Consider the following 7,500-nt stretch of genomic DNA (forward strand, 5'->3'; position numbering starts at 1 on the left):
GTCGTTAGCATGGTAATATTTGACTCATTTTACTTCTCTGCAAGCGGCGAGTTTCCCGCCGTTTCCGGTGTAATTTCGCCAAGGACCCTGATACGGTCCAATTTGCATAGAGCAAACTGACCTGTGCCTCCCTACGGTTGAGAGCGACTTTGTCGTGTTGGAGGTGGTCGCTAAGCCAACGATTTTGAAATCGGTGCCCAAGATCACTCGTAACGGATCAAAATGAAGGAATGCAGAAATGGGCAGCCAGCGTTCGAAAAGGAGCGATTTTCGGGCGGATAACATAAACCTTGGGATCCGTGGCGAAGCAACTAGAAAGAAGAATTATCGATGGCTGCCGTGAGGCAATTTTGACGAGCTCCAAGCATTTTAGTGGAATTTATGGAGCTTCGAGTTCGAACCGTCGGCCGACCAGGTCGCCAGCCTTTTGTTTTACTTTAATGGAAAGCAAACCTGGAAAAGTTTAAATCGTCAAAATGGCTTTAGAACGACTTTAGAACGCCTCAGCTGCCACAAAGACTTCAAAGTAACACAAGAGCAGACTAAAGTAAAAGTAAAGTAAAGTAAAGTTAAATCCCTTACTACAAGTTGAATTTAGAGCGATTTTCTAACCGTTTCATACATTTTCTTAAATGGCTCAAAACGTAACGCAATACTGTCACGTATGTAAATCTCAAACCACGCCTGGGCCGCCTGCGGGTATACAAGAGTATACAGGCTTATACAAGGGTATACAGGGGTATACAAGGGTATACAGGGTTATACAAGGGTATACAGGGGTATACAGGGGTACAAAGGGGTGTACAAGGGTATACAAGGGTATACAAAGGTATGCAGGGGTATACAAGGGTAAGCAGGGGTATACAGGGGTACAAAGGGGTGTACAAGGGTATACAAGGGTATACAAAGGTATACAGGGGTATACAAGGGTAAGCAGGGGTATACAGGGGTATACAGGGGTATACAAGGGTATACAAGGGTATACATGGATATAGATGGATATACAGGGGTATACAAAGGTATACAGGGGTATACAGGGGTATAAAGGGGTGTACAAGGGTATACAAGGGTATACAAAGGTATTCAGGGGTATACAAGGGTATACAGGGGTATACATGGGTATACAAAGGTATACAAAGGTACACAAGGGTATACATGGCTATACAGGGATATACAGGGGTATACAAGAGTATGCATGGGTATACAGGGATATACAGGGGTATACAGGGTTATGCATGGGTATACAGGGGTATACAGGGGTATGCATGGGTATACAGGGGTATGCATAGGTATACAGTGGTATGCATGGGTCTACATGGGTAGTAGTAGTAGTAGTAGGCATCCTTCTGTCGCGGGAGACAATGGTTGCGCCCTGTCTTGTCAAATCAGTCTGGTTGAGAGCAGCGTCTGGAATGGCTCAGCAGACCTATCCTGGCGTGACAGTCCTTGCCACAAGTGAGGCAAAAGAAATCGGACGGCTGGTCTGAGATCTGGCTCTGCTGTCTCTGTTTCCTCTGTTCCCTTATGTTCTCCAGCTGGAGGTTCCTCTTTTCCTCCCCTCTCCTAACTCCCTCATGCACAGTGTGGCGCCAGCATCCGCGGTCAGCTGCCGCGAGTTCCCAACTGTTCGGGTCAATGTCTGTCAACTTCATGTCTATACAGGGGTATACAGGGTTATGCATGGGTATACAGGGGTATACAGGGGTATGCATGGGTATACAGGGGTATGCATGGATATACAGTGGTATGCATGGGTCTACAGGGGTATACAGGGGTATGCATGGATATACTGGGGTATACAGGGGTATACAAGGGTATACAAGGATTTATAGGGTATTCTCAGGACATTATACGTAGTCTTAATTGAAGTACATACCCACAAAGACACCACTTAGCAGGGAATTGACCGGAAAGACTCTTCCCTACATGGAAAAAAAATTAACAAGACGCATATATGGGCGTATCCGTGGGATGCAAAAACAGTTAACACAAATTGTTCAGTTAACAGTGAACTTCAAGTACAGGTAAACTTCGGAAAATGGCGAGAGATTACCAGAAAGATCAATCTGTAATTTAACTTGAAGTTGTTTGTTGTAAAAACTCTTATTATTAATGTTACTAAATTTGCAAATGCAAACAACGAAGTCCTATTGGGGGTTATCAGGATACGGAATATTTTATTATTTCGATTTTTTGAAAGAGACTTTATTCAAATCCTACAGTTTTACTTGCTTCCTTAATTCTGTTCATCCAAAAATTACAAGATCAGGTCTAACTTATTACAATCACATCGAAACAGCTTATCATCCTGTATTCGCAGTCTGGTTCGGTAATCCTGGTTTAGTTCCTTACAAACTGTTTAAAGGGTAACTCTCACCAAAATTCTTTGATTTTTTTATGTATTTTTCGTATGCCATTCTTGATAAGGAAAGGTTTTCAAAAAGCTGAATTTTTTATGATTTATTTCCTTTGCAACCCGGCAGCCATTTTATAAAACACGCCATTTTGGGGTCACGTGGGGCGATACGTCACAGGTGTGGAACATGTTTTCAGATGAGAATTTATTGCACGAAAACGTCTGCTCAAAGAGTCCAGGGTGCAGTGCAAATGCTACCTTTCCTTTTAAACCACTTATGTTGGAAAAAAGGAGGTGAAACGGTTCTAATAGCAGTCTGATTTTCACAGGTTTGATGCTTGGTGCCGAGCCGTTAATCGACGTTAACATCACTTTGTTGACGGGGTTTGTTTTTACAAAAGAAATCCTTATCTGAAACGTCAGTTTTCAATCTGAAATTAAAACCATTACAATTACCGTGAGTACAAGTCATTCCAAGATTCTTCCCGTTTCTTAAGATGATATGATGTTAAAATAATGCAAGATATGCAACTGAATTATGAAACGTTTGAAACCCGAAGAGTGTTTATGTCCTGTTCACTCGACCTTTCACAGCTTGAATTTCTTCCATAGTCTGCACATTCATTACCCAACCCTAACCACCTTCCCAAGCAATATTTAAAAGGAATTCGAAGCAATGGAGAAATATAATAGTAATAAGAAATGCAAATCTGGCGGTGGCGAGGAGAAGAAAAAAGAACCTGGGAAGCGCTGTGTTGTGATGTTTTGCGATAAGACGAATGCAGACGGGGCCTCCATGCATAAATTCCCCACTGAAGAAAAAGTTCGTAGACAATGGGTTTCGTTTATTCGCCAAAAAAGAGACTGACTCATGGAAACAAGGTTCGGATCACATTTGCAGCGATCATTTCACTCCCGAAGATTATCACGATTACGGAATGAAAGTCGCTGGCTATGCTTCAAAGATGTTGTGAAGAAAAATGCCATTCCGTCAAGGCAAGTTGTTCCAACCCCACAGCAGCTGGAATCTACCCATAAAAAAAAGCGCAAAATATCGGATATTAGCGAAGGGAGCAACGTGGTGACCCATGAGGCGGGATATACTGCTGCAAAACGACCAAGCAGAACCTTGGCAAAATTAACAGCAAACCGGGTATGCATACTCGAATTTTCTTTTGCTTGAATGCGTGACAGGTCAATTCTTGTTGTCTTTTTTGGGTATTTCCAGATGTTAAATTTATCCCTTTTAACTACAAGAGTGCAACTTGATTTTTGTGCATGTGATATTTCGTGTTTTACAGCTTTTAGCGCAATTTGAGGATGCCCAGAGGAACAAGGACAGCGGGGATCAATTGCCATCCACAAGTCAGGACAGGGAGGGAGACATCGCTATTCTTGTGCCATCTGACCTGACTGTAGAGTGCGATTCAGCAGACTTCAATCTTCAACAAAAATCAAAAGTGAACAGAGGAACTCAACTAAGTTTCAAGCGTCCGACCTATCGCAGTAAAGGTAATTAAAATTTGAGTTTGAGTTAAGAAGAATTGCGCCCCTTTCCTCGGTATATGATGTATAAATTTATTGTCCGCAGGTACTCAAAATCTTAAGTCTCAAAATCAAAACCAATGTTGACTGCGAGGTACAGTGCCATCTCGTAGACCTTCCTCCCCTGGAATTACTTCACCCCTTACCTGAGAACTTTCAGGAAGAACATGTGAGGAAATCCCCTGAACCACTGGACCAGGTAGAAGATGACCCGTTTGAAGACGCTGATGTGGATGATGAGGACTATAAGCCTTATCAGGATTCGGAAGATGAGGAAGACGAAAACGAGGAAAAAATCGTGAGGTAGGAAGAGACAATTTTCACCAAAGTACGCGTGTTCATTGTCATTCGACCATCTCAGGAAAACTCATAACAATTGCATTTACTTACCACTAGGCCCTCGCTGAAAGGCGAAAAGTGTAAAATCCACGAAGAACGAAATTTCATCGTCGCCGAGAGCTGCCTGATGAGCCTATTTGGGGCGTGTCCAATCTGTGCCAGCCCTGCGGATGCTGACATTGTAGAGGTCTTGGAAACAATGGTTAAAATTCGTCAGAGGTGTAAAGAAGAATCTTGTTCTTTCTCACAGGAATGGCTTAGCCAGCGATTTGTTGGACACAGAATGGCTGTTGGAAATCTGTTACTGTCGGCGTTTATTCTACTGTCAGGTTATATTTAAGCTTTGAAAATGGTATAATTAAGGTAATCAAACACAAACTTTTTCAAGCACGAAACAAGTAATCTATTACATTAACTGCAGTGTCACAATAATAATAATAATAATAATAATAATAATAAATTTAACAACAACAATAATAATAATGATAATAAATATCATAAATATGATAATGATGATGATGATTGTGAAACGGTTTAAATCTTCTTTAACAGGTTCCTGCGCATCGAAGTCGCTTAGAATGTTGAAATTGATGAATGTGGCATGCATCTCAGAGAGCACTTTTTGCCGTCATGTATCATCGTACGTTAGTCCAGTTATCATCCAACATTGGAAGGCAAACCAGCACCAACTCTTCAACACTCTGCGGGCAAGCGATAACAACCTAATACTCGCCGGCGATGGACGATGTGACTCACCCGGTTACTGTGCGAAATTTGGATCGTTTACTTTGATTGAACAAGAGATCAATAAAGTTGTACTTCGATATATGGCATGTTTCGAAGGGTAAAGATGGCGTTCTTTTTTTCATCGTACATGCAAAAAATAAACCCTAGATAAATCTAAGTTATCAGACTAATGTAACAAAATCCTTGAATATGGATTTGAAAGATTCAGATAATGATGATTATCTGGGTTTTTATATTCTACGATTATGTAAAAAAATTGATAAGCTTGCCAAGAAAAAGGAATGTGAAGATGTGGGTGAATGGCGGCAATCCATTTCGAATCACATGTACTGGTGTGCTGCATCGACTCCTGATGGTAACGGGCAGATGATACAAGAAAGATGGAAGATTCTACCTTTCCACATTCAAAACACTCATGAAAATAACAACAGCCAGTTATATCCTGAATGTGGGCACGGCGAACTACAAGAAGAGGCGAAAGATCGTCTTTGGCTTGAACCTGGTGAGCAAGCTGTTACTGTTATACGGTGTGGAAAATATAAATATTTGCTACAAAAGGCGGGCGAGGGGTTCAGGAAGTGTAGCTTTGCAATGCGAGTTCACAAAGTGTTTGCCAGGGATAATAATTTTAAAGTGTTGCAGAAAGGTTGCTCTGCGTATTTATATCTACTTTCAAGAGATTGTAGATTAAGTTTCTCTTTGCAGGGTTCATACACTTTTTCAGGCCAAAAATTCAAGGACTTTCATGGGCCAAATTTGAAATTTCAAGGACCTCTTTTTTATGTACCTTGAAGAATTTACCCATGGAAACATACATGTACATGCATGAAAATAATGCAAAGGCACTGGTAACCATTCTCGACCACACAGCACCTCACGTTTGTATGACATGACTTGAGTGGCTGATCATTTTTACTGAAGTTTTCACAGATTAAAAATGCGGGTCAGAACAAATTCAAGGACTTTAAAGGACCAGGAATGAAGAGACCAGATTTTCAAGACGCCTACGAACCCTGTCTTTGTATGATTATGGGATAAAGTAAACATTTGAACTTGTACAATTCTATCAATAACCTCATGTTTCTTTTCAATAGGTTACTGCTTGGATACAATTGCTGAATTATTTGACGGCTATGAGAACAACCCAAGAGCATTGAAACAATATAAAGCAAATTTACAGGTCAATGTTCCACCACCCCTTGCTGCCTCCTCTCAGAGACCAGACAGAGAGGAAATTATAGAGTCTTGTCAGCCGCTATGCCCGCTCTAATCTTGTACACTAGATAAGAAAAACATGTACTTAATATGAGATAAAGCATAATCAAATTCCCCACATAGTTTTACATCTATTGTATATATTAGTGCATAGCTCTCACGAGGAGAGGGATGAATTCAGAAATAATTACTTATTTGCTACATAAGTGTCTCACGCTTCTTGAAAAGCAATCATCAGGCAACTGCCTAATAAGTGTATGAAGCTTAAAGTGGAACAAGAAGTATGAAACAGATTAACAAATAAACAGTATTCCTAAATATATTTTATGTTGATATGACTTCAAAACAGTTACATTAATTTTACTTTTCATACGTACAAACCAAGATCTCTTTTAATAATAAAAAAGAAACAAAAAAAACCACTAATAATGATGCAAAGAATACAATGTTATGGTGCTGGTTACTCATCAGCATAAAGGAATCCAGTGAATGTCAAGTCTTCTTCAAACACACCTGGTTCCTGAAAATGAGCTTGAATACAGTTTACAGCACATGAGGGCAATGGAAGTGCATTTCTTCTCGACTATAAAGAAGCTAAAAAGGTTAGAGCTCGTGACAAGAAATACTAACTGATCTCAGTTCCGAAGAGATAAATATTTTGTCTACTCAGGCCCATTTCTACCCTTGAAAACCTATTTGCAAAGAAAGAAACGAAATTGACACTTAAGAGGATCCTTCAAGTTGACTAATTACTTTAAATGAACTGCAAAGCGGATACATGTCCGGCGGCCTGACAAGGTTTTCAAAGTACTCCACGTCCGGTAGTCTACATTTTTCCAATTTCGAGTAAATCTCTTGACCTTTCCGAGAGCGTTGGCGCTTGGAGACGCTGTTCAGCTTGTTTATTTTTCAGTCAGACACGGAAAAATATATGCAGTGTTTTGGATCTCATGACAACTTTCGGTGGCATCATGCACACTCTCAGGAATCTTGAACTTAGATTGGGGCTCATAAGAAAGAAGAAGCATGTTGAGGAGGTTTGTATCCGTTGCTGGACATGCAGACACGGCATAAAAAATTATTACGAACACAGCAACAGGTATGCATCGAACAAAAGCATATTTAATGAACTTTCTGTCGTCATCAAAATCATCAAAGTAGATACACAAAGTAATCAGCAAGAGAGTGTACTAGAGAAAAGAAACTGCACGAACAGGCCTCCACACTCACCATTCTTCGCTGTCGAGCTCACAGCGTCGCCGAGGAGGTTCTGGATTTTCCACTCCATCCGGCGATAC

The sequence above is a fragment of the Montipora foliosa genome, chromosome 10, assembly GCF_036669935.1.
Source record: "Montipora foliosa isolate CH-2021 chromosome 10, ASM3666993v2, whole genome shotgun sequence".
NCBI classification, from domain to species: Eukaryota; Metazoa; Cnidaria; class Anthozoa; order Scleractinia; family Acroporidae; genus Montipora; species Montipora foliosa.